General features: G+C 47.1%; 1 protein-coding gene and 1 long non-coding RNA gene across 2 annotated transcripts in view; one reads left to right on the top strand and one right to left on the bottom strand.

Moving 5' to 3' along the window:
* The first annotated feature begins 7257 nt into the window (after positions 1-7257).
* The window catches only part of AGPAT4 (1-acylglycerol-3-phosphate O-acyltransferase 4), a 146110-nt gene continuing 128015 nt past the window's right edge, over positions 7258-25352 (top strand). Inside the window, exon 1 of the mRNA XM_008007752.3 lies at positions 7258-7429. The gene's annotated coding sequence lies outside the window, so the exon portion shown is untranslated. The remainder of the gene's footprint in view (positions 7430-25352) is intronic.
* On the bottom strand, positions 15181-24049 carry LOC140713139 (uncharacterized). Its single transcript, XR_012094995.1, has 3 exons — positions 21512-24049; positions 20727-20927; positions 15181-15323 (listed from the first exon to the last, which is right to left on the bottom strand). It is a non-coding gene; the product is annotated as an uncharacterized lncRNA (long non-coding RNA).

The raw sequence follows: 25352 nt of genomic DNA on the forward strand, positions 1-25352 counted from the left end.
GGGCTGATGGCTTCCTGGAGGGGATGGTAAGCTAGTCTTAAAGGCTATGGGAGGTTAGCCAGGTGATGAGGGGTGAGGTAAGGGTGGTCCTTGGAAAAGTATGTGCTGTGATTTGAACGTTCCCACAAAATTCATGTTGACATTTAACTGGCAAGGTAACAGAACTAGAAGGTGGGACCTTGAAGAAGTGATTAGGTCATGAGGGCTATGGTCTCACAAATGGATTAATGCTGTTTTTGGGGGAGTGGGTTTGCTATCATGGGAGTGGGATACTGATAAAAGGATAAATTTGGTCCTCATTTTCTCTCTGTCTCTCGTGCATGCTTCCTCACAATGTGATGCCATCTGCCACGGGTTTACTCTCCCAGATGCAATGCCATGCTCTTGGACTTCTCAGTCTCTAGAACTGTCAGCCAAGTAAACATCTATTCTTTATAAATGATCCCGTCTGTAGTAACTGGTTATAGCAGTAGAAAACAGACTCAGACAGTATGGAAAGAGATAAGAGATAAAACTAGAGAGAGAGAGAGAGCCGGATCATGAAACATCTTGCATGTCGCTCTAAGGAATTTGACTTTTTTGCTGAAATGAAAAGTAGAAGAGGTTTCTTTGAAGTCATTCAAGAGTAGAAGGGCCCTATACTAACCCAGGAGCAGTGGTGAGGAAAGGAGAGGACTGTGGAGAAATATCTTGGAGAAGAGAATTAACAGGATGCTTTGGGGGCTGTGAGGGAAGAGGATTAATAGGATGCTTTAAGGGTTGGTGGGGGGAAGAGAAACAAGAGGAACAGGGAGGAATAGAAGATAACTTCAAAGTCATCAGTTGCACCAAAGTGTGGAACTAGAAAATTGGGAAATTAGACTCCAGAGAACTGGCCAAATTGGGACCAAAAAATTTGTTTTTGGTCTTGCTCAATTTGAGCTTCCTTTAGGACAGATAAATGAAGATATTTACCAGGTTATTGGATAACTCTGAGGCTTAGGAAAAACATGCCAACTGGAAATCTAGATCTGAAAGTTATCTGTATATTAACAGATGGGGTGAAGGGAGGAGGAAAGAGTGGTCATTTTTTGAGGTTCTACATTATTTCTTGTGCTTCACACATTCTGTCTCATTTGAACATCACAACTAGACCCATGAATTTTGTGTATGAGGAAGGCAAGTCTCCAAAAGCTTAAGAATTAGGACTCTTTGTTGCAAGTGACAAAGCTAGCTTAATGCTAGAATTTATTAAAAGAATACAGGGGACTCTCAGGGTACCCGAATTCAGAGAGGAGAGCAGCATGTTCTCATTTTTGTTTTGCAAAACTCACTTTTGCAAAGGCTGTGGGTGAAAAGCAGACTGGAGGGGGTAAGAGCAGAGACATGGAGGCCAGCTGGGATACTTTTCTTTTCTGCTGCCTCTCTTGCAAATCAATCTTGAAGCTAAGTTTCATTGAACTAGACATAGCTTTGGCTTTAAACCAAGATAAAATGAGCGATCATGGAGAAAAGATCTCCTATAACTTCTGCCAACTTTTGTCTGATAGTTGCCTAATTTCAGTGCATTTTGGGGGGGTAAAACGGACTCTCTCTATATAAACTCAAAATGCATGTACTACAGATGGACTTTTAATGACACTTCGTAGAATGATCATGAGTTTAAGTAGAAATTCTCTTTTTAATCTTTCATGTTGATAGACTTTTGTTGTAGCCTTGCTTTTGGATCTGAAATCCTAGGAAATACAGTAGAAAGAATTCTGAAGTGAGAATCATTAAACACTGAGTCTGCTTCAGCGCTGCTTCCTGTTACTTGTGCCACCCTGGTCAAGCAAGCCCAGCCTCCCTGGCTCTGATCCATCCTCTGTTAAACGAGGGGTTTGGATTGACACAAGTACTTCTCAAATAGTGAATCTTCTGTGGATGTTGTTAAAATGCAGTATGTGATTCACCAGGACTGGGGCGGGGCCCGAGACTCTGCATTTCCAACAAACTTCCAGGTGATATTGATGCTGCTGGCTCAGGATCACACTCCAATTAGGCCACCCTCCAAGGTGCCATCATGCTGTAAGCTGTAACAGCTACCAAATAAAGAAAAGCATTATGTCAACAATGGGTAACAATAAATATTTATTTTAGAAAATAATTATATCTTTTTCTTTTTTTGAAACAGGGTCTTCCTTTGTCACCCAGGCTGGAGTGCAGTGGCATGAACACAGCTCACTGCAGCCTCGACCTCCAGGACTCAGGTGATCCTCCTGCCTCAGTCCCCCAAGTAGCTGGGACTATAGGCATGTACCACCACGGTTGGCTAATTTTTGTGTTTTTTGTAAAGACGGCGTTTTGCCATGTTGCCTAGGCTGGTACAAATATAGTTTTACTTTTCTGTTTGTAAAAGTAATGCATGCTTATGAAAATTGTTCTTAAAAAAATCACATACCATGCAATGACAGGAAGAATCATCCCAAGTTAAATCCCGCTTGAACTAATGTGCTGTCTTGTCACTTGGCTATGAAGAATACAAGTGCTAGGTTTCAGTATTGGCATCTTATTACCTTGTCTTTTAAAATCGGATCGTGAAACTGGTATCCTTTTCAATTTGCTGCCAATCCATTATGCATTAATTGATTTGAATTCAGTTCCTTCTGTTGTGGTAGATTTTCTTCTGCGTGGTATGATTTCAAGTCACTCATTGCCTGCATTCAGGACAGGGTAGTTTTTGGGGTCATCTCAGCCAGGCTGAACTGACCTGAAGATGTCTATAAGAGTAAAAAGCTAAGTAAATATCAAGAACAATTTTTAGCATAAAATTCAGTGTTAAGATTCATTGAGATCTAATGAATAGAACAGAAGGTTCTGTAAATGCATCCATCTTATGGGAATAACTTAGGTCATAACCATTGTTGGTAAAGGAGGAAATTTTTCTTAGTTCCTCTGCACTTTCCCCAATCATATTAATGTTACACGTCTTTGATTGTACTTGAAATGATTGTAATAATAATAAGAGAGCCTTAAGAGTTTGTTGGTCATAAAAACATATGACATTTTAAAAACTTGATTGGATTTTTAATTGACATATATAACTATTAAATATAAGATTATAGATCCCAAATAGCAAATTAACTTTAGCATTCACAATTTTCCTTTGTCTCCTCTAAGCAGCCGCAATTTCCAATGTAACACATAATGAGGTAGTCATAGTTGCAAATCTATGTCTGCATATTTTATAACTTGAGAACATTTTTAAACTCAGTATGTAGGTTTGTGTGGATATTGTATCAATATTCACAAAACAAGGCAAATGGAAATAAAGCAAAAATATTGTTAATGTGTAATAACATTGTGCTAACAGAATCGGCAATTTGAAACAATGTCATTAGTGACTCCACCATCTAGCACAACAGTTATACATAGTGTGTAAGTTCACATTTCAGATAAGTGATATCCATCATTTTAAATACCAAAACTTAGGTTTAAAGAAGTTTCTGAGATATGCAGAATTCTGCCTCTCAGTAGGCTTTGAGAATATGTTACTCCTCAGGACTCAACGTGTCATAAGTGTCACTGATTATTTTTTATGTCTGTCCTAAACTGCAGAAACAGTTTCAGAAATGCTGGGTTATTTGGTTTTGAGTCCTAATCTTATTACTATAAAAGTCACACATGTTCATCCATCGTAGAAAGTTCTCCAAAGTGCAGTCACATATAAAGAAGCAGATAAAAATCATCCTCAATCTCACTCTCCAGAAGTAATGATTATTAACAGTTTCATGATCTTTTAACACACTGCATTAAGTTTCCCAGAGCTGCCATCACAAATTACCACAAACTGTGTGACTTAAAACAACAGAAATTTGTTCTTTTATAGTTCAGGAGACCAGGAATCTAAAATTAAGGCATCAGCAGGGTTGGGTCCTTCTGGAGGCTCTCAGAGAGTCTGTTCCATGCGTCTCTCCTGGTTTCTGGTGTTTGCCAGCAATCTTTGGCTTGTGGACACATCATTCCCATCTCTGCCTCTGCCATCACATGGTCTTATTCTATGTGTGTGTCTTTCTCTATCCTCTCCTCTTTTTATAAGGACACCAGGTATTATCTATAGCCCATCCTAATCCAGAATGACTTCACCTCATCTGATTAACATCTGCAAAGATTCTGTTTCCAAATAAATTCATATTGTGAGGTTCTGGATGAACATGAATTTGTGGGGGACATTTATTCAACTGGCTATACACACTGTAATATATACTTATAGAATCATGAAAAGGGGACCATAATTTATATATAGCTTAGTTCCCTTTACACTTAGGATACCATGAATTTCCCTAGGTCTTTCAAAAATAGAATTTTAAATTTTTGTAGGGTGTTTCATCATATGAATATTACATCATTTCCATAGCTAACCTGCTACTTCAAACACTCAGATGGTTTCCAGACTTTACTATTATAAATGGCTCTGATGAATATACATGTTCCCAAATCTTTGAATTTATCTCTGCTTATGTCCTTGGTATAAATTATTCTGAGTCGAATTATTGGATTAAGGGGTATGAACATTTTAAAGGCTCATGAAAAATCTTGCTTAATTGAATTCCAGAGATTCTATCAATTTGCCATCACCAGCAGAAGAACCCATGGCCTTGCATTCTCTCCACTGCACATTCTAGCTTTTTGAGTGTTGTACAAGTGACTAGGCAAAGAAATAACATCCTTACTTTGTGACTTGTATTTTTAATGTAAGGTTGCCTCTTTGTTTATTGACCATTTACATATCTTTTTTAAGTTACCAGTTTATGATTTGTAACTCCTTCTCAATTTATTTCTTCTCTCTCCAACTGCCAGTATTTATTTCTTACCATCTCACTGATGAGTATACTGTCCACCCCCACCCCTTTTAGAGTCCACTGTTACCTAAGAAACTATGTAGATGTATCCTCCCTCTCCTTTTCCCATCCTCGAATCACCTCTGAACCTTGTACAAATGTCAATCGTTGCCTCCACTGGGTCTTAATTGTTTACATTTCGCTTTCCCTTCTAAGACTTTGAGCACTTTGGGGCAATGTCCATGTCTTATCTGTGTTTTTGCATCTTCAGCAACTAGCATAGATGCGCAATAAACATTCATTGAACTGAGTTGTTAGGTTGTGACCTGGAAATATTCACGATTCCTTGTATAGATAGAAATAGCTAAATAAGGGTATATAAGGATAGACTCTAAATGGCACTCAATAGTGTGCATAGGGCTGGGCGTGGTGGCTCCCGCCTGTAATCACAGCACTTTGGGAGGCAGAGGCACATCTCCTGAGGTCAGGAGTTAGAGACCAGCCTGGCCAATATGGTGAAACCTCATCTCAACTAAAAATACAAAAAATTAGCTGGGTGTGGTGGTGCATGCCTGTAATCCCAGCTACTTGGGAGGCTGCGTCACGAGAATTGCTTGAACACAGGAGGTGGAGGTTGCAGTGAGCTGAGATCACATCATTGCACTCCAGCCTGGGCAATGGAGCAAAACTCTGTCTCCAAAAAAAAACACCACAAAAAAACAAAAACAACAACAAAAAAACAAAGCATAGGATTTAATCCATGAATTTTGCATTTCTATGCTAAATTTTTAGAAATAGGAAATTTTTTCTCCATATTTCTCAGCTGTATCTGAGATAATTGAGGCTGAGTAACGTTGTCTAGATAGGCAAAGTGTTAGCGATAATAAGCATAATAATAATTGTAATAATGGAATGAGGATGTTAAAGTACTGAGATCAGCATAAAAGTTACAATTGTCCAGATTTTAAATTTCCTATCGTTTCCACTGAAATCACTGACTGTACTTATAATATTAGCAGGAATTTATGCAATTTGTAGGTTTTGAAATAAATTACCATTCAGAAGTCAACCGTGAAAAACAGTGTAACTGTACTTGAAAAAATCCTTTGAAAAACTCAAGTTTCCACCAAACCTAGAAGCACATGGGTGGTAAAACGTAGTTTGAAAAGTTATGAGAGATGATGACTACAAGGAACTTTTTATAAACATCTTTTATAAGCATTACTCTGTGGTCAAATTTATTTTCACATGGATATTAAAACAAGTTATTGGCACAAATGGGTTTCTGTTCTGATCCTTTTTTTTTGCCTCACATGTCCTTTCTCTTCCACCCGGTTCTGCTTCACTCTCCTTCTCTCTCATCACAGACAAGAAAAATGCCACCTCCCAAAGGACCTACTCCAAACCCTATTTCCTGAATGATCAATGTCTTCCCCCATCGCAATCAAAAAAGCACTTTCTATTCCGTCTTCATGGCACACTGGTTTTGACACTTGCATAGCTCTTAGTAATTCTGCAATGTGCTCGAGCTATTTGTGAGCACATGTATTTTTCCTTTATAGATTGTAAACATCTAAAGAACAGGGTTAACCCAGGAGCCAAGTAAATAGTTAAATATTTTGACAATGGCTGTAATAGTGGACATTTGAAAGGAATACACCTTCAGTGTCTTGAAATTGAAATAATTTCCTAGAACCTAGCATTTCTGGACTCTCAACAGCCCACCCTTTTTAAAACTGTGACGACACTATTTTACCATAAAGATCCGCCCAGACCCTCTGTAATACACCTGCGTAAATGCCACGTGCATGTGAGCATGCAACGGTGTGTGTGTGCATGCCTGTGCACGCCTGTGCAGTGGTAATCAACCATGGTGCCAGGGTTTGAAAGCAGAAAATCCATCAATCGACCTCCAAGCTTCTTTCATCCCGGTTCTTAACATCTCAATCTCTTGAGTGCTGAGGCTTATTTTGTTCAAGATGGTTTTAGACTCTCCTGAGTGCAACGCAATCTCCTTCCAGCGCGGCGGAGCGAGGAGAGGTGAGGGGAGAGTTTTGAGGGTGGGCATATTGATCCTGTGCTTGCTGAATTAAAAATGAGCCAACTGAGGACAATTTCCAGGTTGCAACACAGACGGAGCTAGAGTCTGGGTTGAGGTCGGAGGAGCCGTTAGGGCGCAGGGATGCAACAGGATTTGGGAGAAAGGGGAGAGAAAGCAAGGCCACTTCTAGGGGGCTTTGATTTTTTTTTTTTTTTTTTTAATCCTGGCAACTTCCCGAGCCAGATTTCAAAAGCGATTTCAAACGTGAAGCCAATTGAAGCACTGCCTTACACTAATTGGAAGGGGAAGGGAGTGACTCATATTACACCAGCTCGCTCTTCCCTCTCGGCAACTGCTAACTTGTAGCTTTAAAAGGAAGTGACATGGGTGGGGAGAGACGTCAGCTGAGGACCACTTTTTTTTTTTTTTTTCTTCCTGAAGGGTCCACCCCATGGGTGGAGTCTCGCTTTTTCTTTCCAGTGTTGGCTGACTTACAGCTCTTATAAACTAGTGGCAATTTCTGAACCCAGCCGGCTCCGTCTCAGCTTCTGGTTTCTCAGTCCATGTGCCAAAGGCTGCCAGGAAGGAGGTAGGTGCTCCTGGTGCGGTTCGCAGGCACCTTTCCCGCTGGGTGTGGCTGATGTTTGCATTCCTCTTCCTATCCTATTTTCTCTCCTGGGCTGGATTTCCTTAGGACCTCTGGAAGGGGTAGGCTTCGGGGGAGGGGGAGTGCAAGGCGAGCGGGGGAAAGGTGCAGGGGGCGCCTGGAGGGAGGCGAAGAGAGGCTCTGCTGGTACAAAAGGATCCTCGCTTTGTGCTGGGCCGGGTGAGCGTCCCTTTCTGGGCTGTGATTTCAAGCTGCTGTTCCTGGCTTCATTTACCCACCCACCCAGCCCCCTCCCGGGGCTAAAGCATTTTCTCTGCCATAGACGAAGCTGGGCGCGGGGTGGTGGTGGGGGGAATGTTCCTATTACATATTGCTCTCTTCTGTGTCATGCAACATGTTCTTCCGTCGCTGACGTTTCTATGGCAACCACAAAAATACTACACAATATGCAGCCCTGATATACATTGATTTATTTGTATTTCGTGTCTCGTTTGCAGCTTTCTGCTCTGCTTCTTGCTTTGGTTTGCTAAAATCCAGCCTGGCTTGTGGCTACCCCTCCTCACTTTCATTTTGGTTTTTCCCTATCACAGGAGGGGTGGGGGAGGGGAGTTGTCAAGGAAACAGGCATTGGTAATTACCTCTCTATTTACCTAATTTTCGGCCTATGAATTTCTCCATCATATCGAGGAATTAAAAAAGGAATGCTTTGATGTTTATGTAAGTCTTCAGTGTCTGGTCTTTTTTTAGAAAACCTAAACACTTCTCAAGATATGATATTGATCCTGTGGTCAAGCTAAGGGGGAATTAATTCCTTGCAGGAGGTGAGATCATTGAAATAAAGTTTTAGAGAGCGTTGGAGAATTCGCACTGATAAATGTGATCTTGCCTGCCCAGGTTTGCCTAAAAGCCTAAATATTTAAAAGACGGGTCTTTGCTCTCGTCTGCACTTCTTTAGCTCCAGATCTTAAGTTCAACAAGTATGAGTAACAAATTAACTGCCCGACAGGTTTCTCCGTTTTTCATTTTCGTGCATTGTTCTTAGATTGATTAGCCACGCTATTCACTCTCTTCAAGGTGAGCGTTGCTAGACTTTTTCAAAACTGTGGAAGGATTAACTCATCTGTGATTAGTTAACCACTCTCAGTTGGAAAAAAGTATCTTGAGAGAAGGGAGGTGTGTGTGTGTGTGTTTGTGTGTGTGTGTGTGTGTTTAGGGACAGGGGAGGCAGGCAGGGTGAACAGGCAGAGTTCTACGTTAAAAGGACTACATCTTCTGAATGTTCTCTCTGGGGAGAAAAATTGATATTGAGAAAAAATATGAAATGAGAAAATTATTATCTACTTAGTAATAAGCAAAGTTAATTATAATTAGAATCAAATAACACATCTCTTAGAAAGACATAGTCCCAATAGGCCTCTTAACAGGTACCGGCTAAACTGATGCTTTTATTCAGTACGTCTAAGGAAGTGTTTGATAAGGGATACCATTCTTCTGACGGGCATCCCAAATAATTAGCCTTTATAAAACAGATAAGTAGTAATCCCATTCTTGACTCTTAAAATTATCTATAATTTAGGATAAATATGTGTGAAGGTCACTTAGCCCTCATCATACCTTCCAGCTGCTAAAGCCAAAATCATTACTTATAAACCTCGAGCAACCCTGCCATGTGGAAGCAGGAAGAATGGGTGGTTTCAATGAGGTTCTGTTTGCTGTGATCCTTATCTAAATATGCTATCATCTATGTCTTATAAAATCTGCTGTAAATCCAGAGGTCCTAAGTAATTCAGGTAGAAAAGTTACCTGAAAATGGGGCAAAATAGCATATGGCGTAAAACAAACTAGAGCTACATGGAGTTAAAGACGGGAACTATTGAAAGGGCATAAAACATAGAAAAGTATTACTAAAAAGAATATGACACTCATTTTGAAAAGCACATGCTAGTACACAGAGAAACGGTTGGATTGTGAGTGTTTGATGTTTGCAAAGAATTCTGAAAAGCAGCCAGGCTTAAATTACTGTTTTTCCTGCCTGAAAATGGTCCTCAAGGGCAGATTTGCCACATGACCTTCCAAAGCAGATTGACAGCATGTAAGTCAAAGTCTGCCATGTCGGTTCTCTTGAGTCTCCAGACTCAGCAATTTCACAGCAAAAAAGCCTAATGGAATAGAATTCAAAGGAAAAAGAGCAAGACTTCCTCGGAAGCATAGCCAAAACAGAAACAACAAAAAACCCAAACCCAATGCACAAACAAAACACTTTCTGATATTCAGACGCTGAGTAGAGGTTCAAACAGTTAGCAGCTTTGGCCTGGGGAAGCTAAGTGGAGCTATGAGTAGAAAGTAAATATAGGGGTCCCATGGAAGAGGCTGACAGAGGTGACACCCAGAGGGTGAGTGAGTCGTCACTGTATTGGGATTTCACTGTCTGCGAGGCTCTGCTGTGGAATTGGTGAAGAAGGCAGCAGTTGTTGTCTGTGCTCTCAAGTTTAAAATCCACCAAACAGCGGTGGCGAAGAGATGAGCACACAGCTGGAAGGAAGGGGAAAGCAACAGCCAGTCAGGGAGATGCAGTTAGTATGAGAAGAACACTAGTGGGAGAGTCCTGATCCTGCTGCCGAAGCTTTATAGGAGAGGAGGCAGATGGTTCAAGGGAAGAAGGAGAGGATGTCCTAGATAGCAAAGATGGGTGGTAAGAAATGGATCATGGTTCAGGGTTCTTAACTCCAAGAAGGGAGAGGTCAGTCTTTAGTGTAGAAGTAGAGCAGGTATACTCTGTGCTGGTTGAAAGCGTAAGTAGATGTAGATTTGGGGACGAGTTTTTCTTAATCAGAAAAAGAAAGACTATTAGAAGAAAGACTGAACAGAAGGCAAAATTCTTCCTAATCCAATATTTTTTTTAGCTTCATCTTAACAACAAAAAGCCAGACTTACACTAGACTGTAAACAGGTACGAAACTGGGGAAGAGGGAACCAGCAACTTACCCAGAATGTCATCTTCATAATTCCTGCCATTGCCGTTGTTTTAAATTACTAGATACTCAAATGAGGGTTTGGTAAATGTCACACATGTTGTGCAGTCTCCTTTATCCTGGAAAGGAGACTTTGGTTATGGGACAAAGCTGCATTCACATTTCTTTGTTTTTAAAGATGAAGTCTTGCTCTGTTGCCCAGGCTGGAGTGCAATGGCGTGATCTTGGCTCACCACAACCTCCCCCTCCTGGGTTCAAGCGATTCTCCTGCCTCAGCCTCCTGAGTAGCTGGGATCATAGGCATGTGGTACCACGCCCAGCTGATTTATTTTTTATTTTTATTGTATTTTTAGTAGAAACAGAATTTCACTATATTGGCCAGGCTGGTCTCAAACTCCAGACCTCAGTTGATCCACCCACCTTGGCCTCCCAGAGTGCTGGGATTACAGGCGTGAGCTACCGCGCCTGGCCCACATTCACATTTCTGAAAGGTGTTTGATATCTAAATCTTTAGAGAAACGCCTTTCACCACTCATATTTTGAAATATAATAATAATCATGTAACATTTCCTAGAGCTTGGGCAACTCAAATTCATTATTCTTTGTGTGTGAATCAGTTTGGAAAGGAAGCGCTGGAACTCTGAAATCTGGCTTCATGCATGGGCTTCGGTCTGCAATTGCTGCCTGGCTGTAGGAAAGAGGAAGCTTAAAGCATGAACTCTTTCTTTCAACAGATGTTTATTATGTGTTTAATATGTGTCAGGTCCCACAGATGCAACTGTGAGCAAAACAAGATACAGTTTAAATTGTTATAATTTTCAAATGTCTAAAGGGTTTCCAAGGGAAACCCCACGACTGGCTGATATCCATTTTCTTCTAATGACTGAATAAGAGGAAATCTCTTAAAAGGAGTATAATTTTTTTTTAACATTATCATGGAACAATCCATCTAACCTGTCTTCTTTTCCTTGGCTCTCTCTTGCTTCACAAAGATTTCCCGTCGGTTTCATTATTTGTCTTAACTTGTTTCTCCAATCTAATTTGCTCTACTTCTTCCCTTGATTGTAAGTCCTACCTTTCAGTCACCGTTCCTTCATCCATTCACACATACATGATACATCCATCTGTCCTCCATCCACCCATCCATCCCTTCATTTATTCAACAAATAGTGTTGACTATCATGTCTCAGGCACTATATATTATAGACATAGCAATAAATGGGAAACTGGTTCTTCCTTAAAGAAGCTTAGGATCTATCAGGAAGACAATGTGGAAACAGCCCCCTAAACCATGGGGGTATGACTTCTTTGGGGGGTGGGCAGGGTCTCGCTCTGTCACCCAGGCTGGAGTGCAGTGGCGCCATCCTGGCTCACTGCAACCTCTAACTCCTAAGCTCAAGCAGTCCTCCTGCCTCAGCCCCCCTCCGCCAGCAGCTGGGACTACAGGCGTGAGCCACCGCGCCTGCCCTGGGGTATTCTAATAGAAGCATTTATTGGCTAATGAAACAGGATGCTTCTTTCATTGAACAATTTTATAAATTGTTCACACACAGCATAAACTGTGCTGGGCAGGGAGGGATCAAGTGGTTAGCTGTTGACTGTTGTCCATTTTACATACTTTTTGTATCTTCCATGCTGGTTGAGCGTAAGGATGGTAAACATTTGTTAGTTAACTAAATGGGAAGAGTGGAATTTCTAATACAGGAGACACAGAGGAAGAGAAGGCTTGTGTATTCTCTTTCTGAAAGAAGCTGAGAGAGAATCTCTCAAGATTCCCTTTCATAGTGAATTACTCATAGATTTCCAGGTGACAATAGCTGCCCCCACATCGACTCAAAGTATAGCATTTTAAAAAAGAAAACTACCTGTGTCCAATTATATACCCATTAGTTTACTGAATATCCTCGTGTCCTTTGGAGTTGATTTCTCATAACACACTGCAAATCTGTGTCTTGTTCTGATAAAAACAAGTGGGTTTCAACCCCCTACACCTTTCAGTCTTATATTGTAACAGCAGTGCATCCAGAAACTAGCGGAGGCTCTAGAGACCCAACACGAAGAGCATTGAGACCTCGTTGCAGCACTTTCTCATGAAACTCTTCTTACTAGAATTGTTTCCCCCCACTTAAGTTCCACCGTCAGCCTGAAAATTCTATGGGCAACACGACAAAGTTCCTCTGGAAAACCACACCCCTCTGCTTGGCTGACCTTGGGAGAAAACATTTAGTGAGTTCTTCTTTTTCTTGGTTATTTTAAACTCAGATGATATCAGCATGATGCTGTTCCCAATAACTCTGGTTGGCACAGGCATCTCTGCTCAGGTTAAACATCATAACTGCTTCATGGTCATTTCTGTGTAGGATCCTCCAAGACGAGAGGTGCATTTTGAACTTTATGGTACTTTGAAGCCAGACACTAAAATTCCTGTAAGGAGAGGGGACCAACACACACCAGGGTCTGTTGGAGGGTAGGGCGAGGGGAGGGAACTTAGAGGATGGGTCAGTAGGTGCAGCAAACCACCACGGCACACGCATACCTATGTAACAAACCTGCACATTCTGCACATGTATCCCATTGTGTTTTTTGTTTGTTTGTTTGTTTGTTTGTTTGTTTTTTGAGACGGAGTCTTGCTCTGTTGCCCAGGCTGGAGTGCAGTGGCCGGATCTCAGCTCACTGCAAGCTCCACCTCCCGGGTTCACGCCATTCTCCTGCCTCAGTCTCCCGAGTAGCTGGGACTGCAGGCGCCGCCACTACACCCGGCTAATTTTTTGTATTTTTAGTAGAGACGGGGTTTCACCGTGTTAGCCAGGATGGTCTCCATCTCCTGACCTCGTGACCCACCCATCTCGGCCTCCCAAAGTGCTGGGATTACAGGCGTGAGCCACCGCGCCTGACCCCCATTGTGTTTTTTTATAGAAGAATAAAACATTCCTGTGGGAGATGATACCTCAGTCTAGGATATGCCAGGTAACCTGCAGAGGTCATTAGAGACACTGAGGTGACTGGCTGACCTACAGGATGTGCGAGAATGATAACAGCCTGCCTTGACTGAGGGCTTCCTATGTGCCAGTACATGGACTTCACATTTGTTAACTCATTTTAGCCTCATAACAAAGCTAGCATGTGAACACGCTCATCATGCTCCATTTTACAGAGAGAGAAAGTAAAGATGAGGGAGGTTAAGCAACTCAGCTACATCATAAGAAGGAGCAGAGCTGAGATGTGAACTCAGATCATCTGGGCTCTGCTTTCCCCTGCACATTCATACCTTGCCACGGCATATTCCACAGTCTATCTCCCATGCCCAGTGCAGAGCCTGGCACATAACAGATGTCTAGTAAGTTTATTTTTTAGTTTTGTTTAAAATGTTGAAAGTGAGACTGGTCTTTCTTTTAAGAGGCCAGTCTCACTTTGTTGCTCAAGCTGGCCTTGAATTCCGGGGCTCAAGCAATCCTCCCGCTTCAGTTCCCCATGTAGCTGGGACTACAGGTGTGTACTACCATGCCCAGCTAATATTTTTCTTTTCTTTCTTTTTTTTTTTTGAGACAGAATTTTGTTCTTGTTGCCCAGGCTGGAGTGCAATGGCACAGTCTCGGGTCACTGCAACCTCTGCCTCCTGGGTTCAAGCCTGCCTCAGCCTCCTGAGTAGCTAGGACTATAGGGGTGCACCACCACACCTGGCTATTTTTTTTTTTTGTATTTTTAGTAGAGACGGGGTTTCTCTATGTTGGCCAGTGTGGTCTCGAACTCCTGACCTCAAGCAATCTGCCCAGCTCAGCCTCCCAAAGTGCTAGGATTACAGGTGTGAGCCACTGTGCCTGGCCCCCAGCTAATATTTTTCAAATAATGAACAAATCTCTACTGTGTAGACCTTTGCATGCCTTTCATCCTAGTTGTTAACAGCAGCAAAATTACTGCAAGAAAAGGTAGTGTTTTAGAACTTGGAGAAAAACTAACAGCAGTACTTTATATGACAAGCTACTATAGTTTTCAGGGAGTGTTGTTTTTATTGTGGTTTAGTCAGAGATGGTGGGAGAAGGGAAAGGGCCTTGTGATTAAAACCATCTGAGTGACAATGCAGTACATACATTAAATTAAAGGTGAACTCTTCTTAAAACCAGTGTTTAACCAAGGATTGAACTTGACTGAGCAGCTGCTCTCGAGGATACCTGTGGTGGCTGCTCTCAGAGTTCCCAAGGTGGTGGGTGGATGGAGTCAGAGGCTTTCTGTTCTTCAGTGGACTTTCCACAAATCCACCACTGAGTTTGAAGGAAGATTATTATCTGCAAAGACCCTGCCAGTGCTTATCTTAGATGAACTCTGAAATGAGAATGGGAGACGTGAATTGATCCTGGAGTGAAATTTGGTCTCTTGCCCATCTCCATGGGCTCCTCGTGACCTGTCAGTCTTCTGTGGGTAGAGGTTAACCGAGATGGATGAAATTTTAAAGAACTTATCTGTCCATGCAAGCACATCTTCTTCCCAGGATGCTGCAGCCATCAGCAGACAATCAATGCAATCATCTCAGACTGTGTCCTGCCTCCCAGGAGTAAGTCATCGGGCTCATTTCTTTTCTTGTCTCTTTTCTGTTGGGGGAAGGGCAGGTTGCAAGGCGGATGGTGAGCAGATTCTTCGGCCCCTTGTGTGGGTAGCCTGCATAGGAACCATTTCTACGCCTGTGAGTCCATTTCTAGCATCTGCCTCCAGCCTCGGCTTTCCTGACATTCTCCCATCACCCCATTCATCCTTCATAAAACAGTCACTTTTTCTAGATGATTACATTCCATGACAATGATTACAGTCCTCTCTTCATAACTGCACTGATGCTCATTGATGGCATGGAGGTGTAATCGCACCGTTTGTAGCACAGACCAGAGTACCCAGCACTGAATGTGTGTTGTGGCCTAGAGAAGAGATGGGCACAAGAAGTCAGGTGATCAGGGTTGCCTCATCGCTGGCCTCCTGGCCAGGGCCTCAAGGGTGACATTCCTTGAGGGCGAGGTGTTTCTCAATCTCCATGTTGAGATTTTGGGCCCAGTAATCCTTTGTTGTGGAAGAGGCCGACCTGTGCAGAATGGGATGCTTAGCCGCATTCCTGGCCTCTAACTGTTACATGCCAGGGGGAGTCACCCCACTCCTACTTGTGACAGCCAAAAATCCCCTAGAGGAACAAACTTGCCCACAACTGAGAACCACTGCTTGAGGGGGAATTCCTGGCCCTGTCAGGTACACTCAGGAATCCGGTTGGTCCAATCAAAGCAAACCCATTTCTGAGGACTAATAGGGTCCCAACAAAAGTGGCAATTCATTAATTTAAATGAAGAAATACTTTACATGGGAATTGAAAAATAATCGTAAACCAACTTAAAAGTAGACATATGGCCGTAATGTATTCAAATATTTAGTGCTTTCTGCCCTGATAAGTCTGTGTGGGGGTCATGATGGCACCACGGCAGCCCGGTGCAGCAAGGAACTGGGCGAGGCTGGATGATCTGACAGGACCCCTTCCACACCCAGATCTGTGCAGACAGGCCCTCCTCGTTCCCCTCCCCACCCACCAGTTTAGGCAGCCTCCTTTCCCAAACCTCCCTGGAGTGAACAGATTAACATATCTCAAGAAGAATCCAGAGAAGTACTCACAAACCTGCTCCCACCTGGGGATTTCATTGCTGTTTCCTTGACAATCACAGTGAGCGCTGCGCCACTGCAGTCCAGCAGTGGGTAGTGATCCAGCACCCAGTCCAGCAGTGGGTACTGATCCAGCACCCAGCCCAGCAGTGGGCAGTGATCCAGCACCCAGCCCAGCAGTGGGTACTGATCCAGCACCCAGTCCAGCAGTGGGCAGTGATCCAGCACCCAGTCCGGCAGTGGGTAGTGATCCAGCACCCAGCCCGGCAGTGGGTACTGATCCAGCACCCAGCCCGGCAGTGGGTAGTGATCCAGCACCCAGCCCGGCAGTGGGTACTGATGCAGCACCCAGTCCGGCAGTGGGCAGTGATCCAGCACCCAGTCCGGCAGTGGGCAGTGATCCAGCACCCAGTCCGGCAGTGGGTAGTGATCCAGCACCCAGCCCGGCAGTGGGTACTGATGCAGCACCCAGCCCGGCAGTGGGTACTGATGCAGCACCCAGCCCGGCAGTGGGCAGTGATCCAGCACCCAGTCCGGCAGTGGGCAGTGATCCAGCACCCAGTCCGGCAGTGGGTAGTGATCCAGCACCCAGCCCGGCAGTGGGTAGTGATCCAGCACCCAGCCCGGCAGTGGGCAGTGATCCAGCACCCAGCCCGGCAGTGGGCAGTGATCCAGCACCCAGCCCGGCAGTGGGTAGTGATCCAGCACCCAGCCCGGCAGTGGGTACTGATGCAGCACCCAGCCCGGCAGTGGGTACTGATCCAGCACCCAGCCCGGCAGTGGGCAGTGATCCAGCACCCAGCCCGGCAGTGGGTAGTGATCCAGCACCCAGCCCGGCAGTGGGTACTGATGCAGCACCCAGTCCGGCAGTGGGTACTGATCCAGCACCCAGCCCGGCAGTGGGTACTGATGCAGCACCCAGCCCGGCAGTGGGCAGTGATCCAGCACCCAGTCCGGCAGTGGGCAGTGATCCAGCACCCAGTCCGGCAGTGGGTACTGATCCAGCACCCAGTCCGGCAGTGGGTACTGATGCAGCACCCAGCCCGGCAGTGGGCAGTGATCCAGCACCCAGCCTGGCAGTGGGTACTGATGCAGCACCCAGCCCGGCAGTGGGCAGTGATCCAGCACCCAGTCCGGCAGTGGGCAGTGATCCAGCACCCAGTCCGGCAGTGGGCAGTGATCCAGCACCCAGCCCGGCAGTGGGTACTGATCCAGCACCCAGCCCGGCAGTGGGTACTGATGCAGCACCCAGCCCGGCAGTGGGTACTGATGCAGCACCCAGCCCGGCAGTGGGCAGTGATCCAGCACCCAGCCCGGCAGTGGGCAGTGATCCAGCACCCAGCCCGGCAGTGGGTAGTGATCCAGCACCCAGCCCGGCAGTGGGTACTGATCCAGCACCCAGCCCGGCAGTGGGTACTGATCCAGCACCCAGCCCGGCAGTGGGCAGTGATCCAGCACCCAGCCCGGCAGTGGGTAGTGATCCAGCACCCAGCCCGGCAGTGGGTACTGATGCAGCACCCAGTCCGGCAGTGGGTACTGATCCAGCACCCAGCCCGGCAGTGGGCAGTGATCCAGCACCCAGCCCGGCAGTGGGTACTGATGCAGCACCCAGCCCGGCAGTGGGCAGTGATCCAGCACCCAGCCCGGCAGTGGGTAGTGATCCAGCACCCAGCCCGGCAGTGGGTACTGATCCAGCACCCAGCCCGGCAGTGGGTACTGATCCAGCACCCAGCCCGGCAGTGGGTAGTGATCCAGCACCCAGCCCGGCAGTGGGTACTGATGCAGCACCCAGTCCGGCAGTGGGTACTGATCCAGCACCCAGCCCGGCAGTGGGCAGTGATCCAGCACCCAGCCCGGCAGTGGGTACTGATGCAGCACCCAGCCCGGCAGTGGGCAGTGATCCAGCACCCAGTCCGGCAGTGGGCAGTGATCCAGCACCCAGTCCGGCAGTGGGCAGTGATCCAGCACCCAGTCCGGCAGTGGGTACTGATCCAGCACCCAGTCCGGCAGTGGGTACTGATGCAGCACCCAGCCCGGCAGTGGGCAGTGATCCAGCACCCAGCCCGGCAGTGGGTACTGATGCAGCACCCAGCCCGGCAGTGGGCAGTGATCCAGCACCCAGCCCGGCAGTGGGCAGTGATCCAGCACCCAGTCCGGCAGTGGGCAGTGATCCAGCACCCAGTCCGGCAGTGGGTAGTGATCCAGCACCCAGCCCGGCAGTGGGTACTGATGCAGCACCCAGCCCGGCAGTGGGTACTGATGCAGCACCCAGCCCGGCAGTGGGTACTGATGCAGCACCCAGCCCGGCAGTGGGTACTGATCCAGCACCCAGCCCGGCAGTGGGTACTGATGCAGCACCCAGCCCGGCAGTGGGTAGTGATCCAGCACCCAGCCCGGCAGTGGGTAGTGATCCAGCACCCAGCCCGGCAGTGGGCAGTGATCCAGCACCCAGTCCAGCAGTGGGTACTAATCCACCACCCAGTTCTCACTAGTATTAATTTGCCTCCTAGCATCCATCCCCACAGTTGCTGGTATTTCAAGCCTTTCCCTTTCCATCCCTGGTGCTTCTCACTTAGGGGAGGGGCCACCTTTACTTCCTTCCCAGGACCAGCACCCTGCCCTGCCTGAAGTTAGGCTTCAGCTCCCCAGCCCTGGGGGACTCTAGGGGGTCCTATAACTAGTCCTGGGGGACCCTAAGGGTTCCATAACTGCTGTGTCCCTCCCTTTTGTCTTCCCATCTCCCTTCTCCCTCCTCGCTTTCAGGCTCTCAAAGGTCGACAGAAGTGGGGCCAGTTATTCCAGCTCCCCACCCAAGTCCAGAATCCCCTTTCAGTGTTTCTTAGGGAACCCCTATATTCACCCATGGGAATACACACAGGAAGCCGACCCTGCAAGTGCCTTTGAGGAGCCTGCTGCCCAGAGGGCGAGACAGAAACCTCAGTGAGGGGTTCCCACACAATGGATAAGACTCGCAGGGCGGGGATGCGCGGGCACACCAGGGGAACGCCTCGCCACCCCTGCCCAGTCTGGGCTTCCTGAAATACTTCCTAGAGAAGAACAGCCCCCACGGTAGGTCTGGAAGTGGGGAGTATTGGTCCCAGTGTGCACGCTTCTCAGGGAGTGCCAGAGACCAGAGTGGGCCGGTGGGCGAGGCGGGACAGGGCGGGAGGCCGGAGTTTTCCTAGAAAACAGAGGAACGAGGTGGGCTGGCGCAGCAGGAAGCAGAGAGAGGCTGAGGGTCCCGCAGCTCTGGGAGGGGAGGCGCAGACAAGGCACAGGTCTGAAAGCCCGCAGGGTTTGGTAATTTGTTGTATGGACGGTGTCTTAAATACAGGGGGAAAAAAGGTCACTTTCCAATGATTTTCTTCCCAAATGGTCACTTATCATATTACACTTTATAATGTAACCATTTATGTACTTTGTAATCAACATGTGTTACGCAGCACTTACTGGAGCTGTCTGCTTTGCATAGGATCTCATTTCAGCTTGCCCCCAGAACTCGGGGTTGCCAATTATTTTCTCTAATCTAATTTGAAACTGAGGCACAGAGAGGTTAACTAACTCTCCCAAAGCCCCAGAGCTAGCAATACCTGAGCATACCGTGATTTTACTCTCTAAATATTTTAATAGAATCATATGGACATGCATTTTATATTCTTGCCTTTCCTGAAATTTTCCTGAATTTTCTTTTAGGGTGAAAAGACTTCCCATCTGAGTGAGACGGCTAGGTCCCTCCTATGCTCTGGACACCCTTGTTCACCATAAAGTGGCCCCCAAATCATGTGGAAATCTGGAAGTTACCTAAGACCAAATGATATAATGAAAAAGTGGTGGCGTCACTAAAATCCTCATTTGGCCTCCATCTCTAGAGGAATAATAGGGTTCAAGTTTGAGAGGAGGTCGGGGGAGAGGACCAGAGAAATATTTAAAATGTGCCTAATTCTTTGAATTATTTATATTCATTCCTACTTTTGCCACATTAGGACTGATCTCCTGCTTTCCATTCCTTCTGTCTTCCCCAGTGGCTGAACTGTTGTCTTTTTCTTGTTTGGTTTTGTTTTTCGAGACAGAGTCTCACTCTGTTGCCCAGGCCAGAGTACAGTGGCACGATCTTGGCTCACTGCAACCTCTGCCTCCTGGATTCCAGCAATTCTCCCGCCTGAGCCTCCCTCCTAGCTGGGATTACAGGTGCCCGCCACCACACCCCGCTAATTTTTTGTATTTTCAGTAGAGACAGTTTCACCCTGTTGGCCAGGCTGGGATTACTGGCGTGAGCTACCATGCCCTGCCTGTTGTTTGTCTTTTTAAAGAGAGCCTGGTCTTCAGCAGCTCCCGTATAGCTTTCCTCACCAGGGAAAATGCACCTTCCTTAAGCAGGCGCTTGCAAGGTCACGACCTGGCTGTGCCCTATGACCGCCAGCCCGCCTCCAGCTGCCATTTCCTAAAAATGTTCAGTCTGTCTGGGTAGAGGGAGGATTTACAGCCTCCAGATGAGGGAACTTTCCATGCATGAGACCCTGGAGCTGGTTCCTGCCTCCTTCGGACCCTCCCTGTGAACCACTAGACTGGGGGCTCTCGGGGGCTGTGCGGTGCAGCATTGGCGGAGCGGGGCTGGGACGCAGCTGGGCTTGGCCCCCAGCACGGCCCCCTCTGTACCCTCCGTGGGACCTCGGACTCACCAAGACCAGGCCTCCTCCCCTTGTTGTGAGTTGGCCTGGCACATCCTCTGTCCATGTGAGTGCGGCCCTGTTTCCTGACCCGGCCAGCGAGGCGTCCAGGGTGGATGCAAAGGTCTTAGCCGAGGCGCCGTCTGCGGGGGCCGCTTTGTGAACAAGGGGTGTCCAGAGCATAGGAGAGACCCAGCCGCCTCACTCAGGCATCTGTGTTGCCGAAACAGCCAAGGGAAAAGAATTTTTTAAAAATTAAACATGAATATACCATGATATAATACACAACATTTATGTGAACTTTTAAGATGAAGCAGACGACTTCCACAGTAGACTGTCTGGATACCTTGAGGACACAGCTCCAGACCCGCACAGGCTCCCTGCTGAAGGGAAACCCGTGGGGACTTTTGAGAAGGAAACAGAGCTGAGCGCTCTCTAAGGGAGCCTATCTGGGAAGGGCGGCAGTTTTAGAGTTCTGCCCCGTTCCTGCCCCGCCCCTCCCCTCCCCTCCCCTCCCCTCCCCTCCCCTCCCCTCCCCTCACCTCCCCTCCCCTCCCCTCCCCTCTCCTCCCCTCCCCTCCGCTCTCCTCCCCTCCCCTCCCGTCCCCTCCCCCATCCCCCAGTGGTGGCTGGGAATCTTGGGGGTGGGGTGGGGTGGGGCAGGCAGGTGTGAGTAACACCCCCCACCCCTGAGAATATGCCTGCCTTAGCTCTTTTTCCTTCTCTGTCTCTTCTGATGGTCTGATGGGTGGATGGAGGGTGGCTTGGGTCTGTCTCTTCTGCCTCTGGTCACTCACCTTATTGGGCCTTCCCTTGCTTTCTCTGGAATAGCCCAGGGCTTGCTCTGCTCCTTCTGGCCTCTCTTCCTCTGTCATTCCCTGGAGACAAGGATTGGCCACCTCAGCTCTCACGGCTTGCTGGCATCTTTCGTCAGCACTGTTTATGATGTTATCCTCGTGTTCTCCTAGAGGTTTTTTTTTCACTGGAGTTATCTTTTGAACTCGAAACAAAAGAGGCATGTGAAATTTGCAAGTTCAGATCCCAAGAAGCTACCCAAAGGGTGCCCCTCACTCTGAGGGTCTCACTCCCCCATGGGACTGAAGAAGAATCAGACCCAAACCTTCTGAGTGAAGGAAGAAGCGGGGTAGAGCTTGCAGTGGGTCAGAAGAGGAGAACTCAGCCCCTAACAGCCCCAGTAAACCTGTGTTTTTACAATAAGATGTGGAAGGAGGAACTCTGGGCTGGGGACTTTGCCCAGGGACAAGCAAACCAAGTTTTATTTGCTGTGAGAGAATAATAAGGAGGGGGTTAAACAAAAAAAACCAAAAAACAAACAAACAAAAAAAAGAATGAGCTAGTATAGAGCCAGTTGTGGAAGAATTTGGGGTTTGGGGAGCTGACACACAGCAGTGGGCAGCAGCCCCTGTGTGGCGGGGACAGACCCAGCAGCACCATGGCTGCAGCTCCATCATGCTTTTCAGGTCCTGGTGGCAGAGTCTAACCCATGTTCTCAACATTGCCTGCACGTGAGGATTACCTAGAAAGCATTTTTAAAAGGCCTCCCTGGGCCCTACCTTGGACCAACCAATTCAGGTTCTTTTTTTTTTTTTTTAAGTTCTTTTTTTTTTTTTTTTTTTTTGAGACGGAATCTCGCTCTGTCGCCCAGGCTGGAGTGCAGTGGCGCTCCCGGGTTTATGCCATTCTCCTGCCTCAGCCTCCCGAGTAGCTGGGACTACAGGCACCCACCACCTCGCCCGGCTAGTTTTTTGTATTTTTTTTAGTAGAGACGGGGTTTCACCTTGTTAGCCAGGATGGTCTCGATCTCCTGACCTCGTGATCCGCCCATCTTGGCCTCCCAAAATACTGGAATTACAGTCTTGAGCCACTGCGCCCGGCCTTTTTTTTTAAGTTCTATAAATGATTCTGGGCTGAGAGGACTGGAACCTCAGGACAGAAGGAGGGTGACCAGCAAGAAGAGGGTGACTTTGACAAAAAGAAACCCAGAGCCAGGACCCAGGCCGTGGTGATGGCACAATGACAATAATGATGACCACAGCGACATTTAAGATGATGTACCAGGCAAAAGTCTACGGATAATCCTCACCACAAGCCCTTGACTTGGAACTCTTCTTATCTCCATTTCACAGATGGGGAACCTGGGGGTCAGCAGTCTTCAGGGCTGCACAGCTCATGTAGGCAAACTGGGTCTCTGGCCCAGGAGCCCCTACCCAGGGGTGAAGGTCGATGCCTGTTCACTCTTCCAGCCTCTCTGGACACGCAGCATTCACAGCTCTGTGCCAGGAAAATGCAGTCAGAAGCCAGAGGTCCACTCATAAAGAAAGAGAAGAGGAATAAAGAGGGCAAAACCAGGCAGGGGAAACCCCCTTACAAACATGTATTCCTAGAAAAGAGATAGAGCCAATTCCTGACTTGTCCCATGTCAAATGTAGCTTACAAACACTACATGATGAGCTGGATTTGTGGAAGGTAAAATATCCCTCCTTCGGCTTTGTTAATGATGGTGCCTTACCCGGTCGCAGGGTAGCAGCTACATCCCTCTGACAGGTCCCATCATGAGTTAGCCGTGACCTGGGCATTTCCCTGGAGCAGTGTGGTGGATATGACTGACCATTCAGTTCATTCATTCTATGGAGATTTATTAACCACCTCTTATGCCGGGTCCGTGCTGGGAGCTGTGGATATGATGGTGAAAGACACTTAGCTCCTCAGGGAGCCTGCTTCGTGGGACGGCAGATATACACATGAAAGGAAATAGCACTTGTCAATGCCATGTGGCCCAGGACTGTGCCGGGTCTTTTCTGTCATTTGTCTCACGGACTCGTGCAGTGAGTAAGTGGCTACATTCTGTGACAGTGAGCTCCATGGCCAATAGAGGAGGGCCTGTGAGGAACAGGGAAAGATGCACCTGACTGTTCAATGGGAGGCAGGGAGGAGAAGGAGCTGGCTTAAGCAGGGTTTGGAAGGATAAACATGTTGGGCAAGTCAACAGTGGGAGAAAAGGGGGAGGGAAGGGCATCAGGCAGGTAGAATGGAATACATGCGCTCAGAGCACCAGAGTGAGCCCTGCTCAGGAAATTCTAGAAGGCAAAGATGTGGTTCAATGTGCAGTGTGTGCACTCCTCTAAGGAGATTTCCTGACCTCCTCACGGCCTTGCCTGATGAAATCAGGTGTCCTAATACTGACTGTTTTTTTTTTTTCTTTTTTTTTGAGACAGGCTCTCACTTTGTCACCCAGGCTGGAGTGCAGTGGCTCAAACACAGTTCACTTCAACCTTGACCTCCCTGGCTCAAGTGACCCTCCTGCCTCAGCCCTCCCCAAGTAGCTGGGACTACGGGTACACACCACCACACCCAGCTATGTTTGTGTTTTGTGTAGAGAGGGGGGTTTGCCATGTTGCCGAGGCTGAATCCTGGTTTTTTTTTTGTTTTTTGTTTTTTTGAGATGTAGTCTCCTTTTGTGGCCCAGGCTGGAGTGTAGTGGTGCAATCTCGGCTCACTGCAACCTCCACCTCCCAGGTTCAAACGATTCTCCTGTCTCAGCCTCCCGAGTAGCTAGGACTACAGGCGTGTGCCACCACACCCGGCTAATTTTCGTATTTTTAGTAGAGGTAGGGTTTCACCATGTTGGCCAGGCTGACCTCAAATTCCTGACCTCAAGTGATCTGCCTGCCTCAGCCTCCCAAAGTGCTGGGATTACAGGTGTGAGCCACTGTGCCGGGTCTGGCTTTTTGTTTTCAAACCACGCTGCACATTCTAGGAGAGTAGCAGTTAGTCTTGGACTCTACAATTTGAATTTCTTACCTTGCTTTCCTGCAGTTTGACAAGCTCCTTGGGACTGGTCAGTGTTCATTCCCCAGGCTGGTTCTTTCATAAACGCTGTCTGCAGGAATGAAAGGCATTGCCTATGGAAAGGGCTAAGAAAAAGTGGAAACTCCCAAGTGTGGTGGGAGTAATGGCCCGTGTGTCATCCTAGCAGTTCACTGAAACCTGAAGCAGTCAGAGGCTGCTGGATCCCACTGTGCTTTTGTTAAAGCCCTGTCCCCACATGCGGTTCTTGGCTTGTTACAGTGGCATGCAGTTCACTTCCAGAGACTCCCCAGCCCCAAACATTGATCGTGCCAGGCAAATGGAAGTTTCTTCCTGTGCAACTCCTGGATGGGTCTCAGAAGAGAGGCAAGAACCAGGATGTGACTCAATGGTGAACTGACGACTCGGCCCTGGGGGTGCAGCCTGTGCATAGATACCATCGAGCTAGGTGCTGACGTTGTAAAAAGCGAACCCCTGACCAGGAGATTTTCATTAATTTCGGCAGTTCTTAACTCTCTTCCTGAGCTGGTCATATTTGAGGAGTTGCCCTGTGGTAGGGTCAAGGTGCTACGGAGCCAGAGAGTCCCCCTGGGCACGTGAACTGTGCGGTGACCTGGGACCCCACACTTCCAGGGTAAGGCTCTGCTCTCCCTTGTTTAAATTCTTGATAGTTTTTGAAAAAGGAACCCCACATTCTCTTTTTGACCAGGCCTGGCAAATGATGTAACCTTTCCTGCCTTGAGTATAGAGTTAGTGAGTTTTCACACGTGCTGGTAGTGTGGCACATGTGTGAAAACTCACCAACTCTAG

This window comes from Chlorocebus sabaeus, chromosome 13 (genome assembly GCF_047675955.1).
Source record: "Chlorocebus sabaeus isolate Y175 chromosome 13, mChlSab1.0.hap1, whole genome shotgun sequence".
In the NCBI taxonomy this organism is placed as follows: Eukaryota; Metazoa; Chordata; class Mammalia; order Primates; family Cercopithecidae; genus Chlorocebus; species Chlorocebus sabaeus.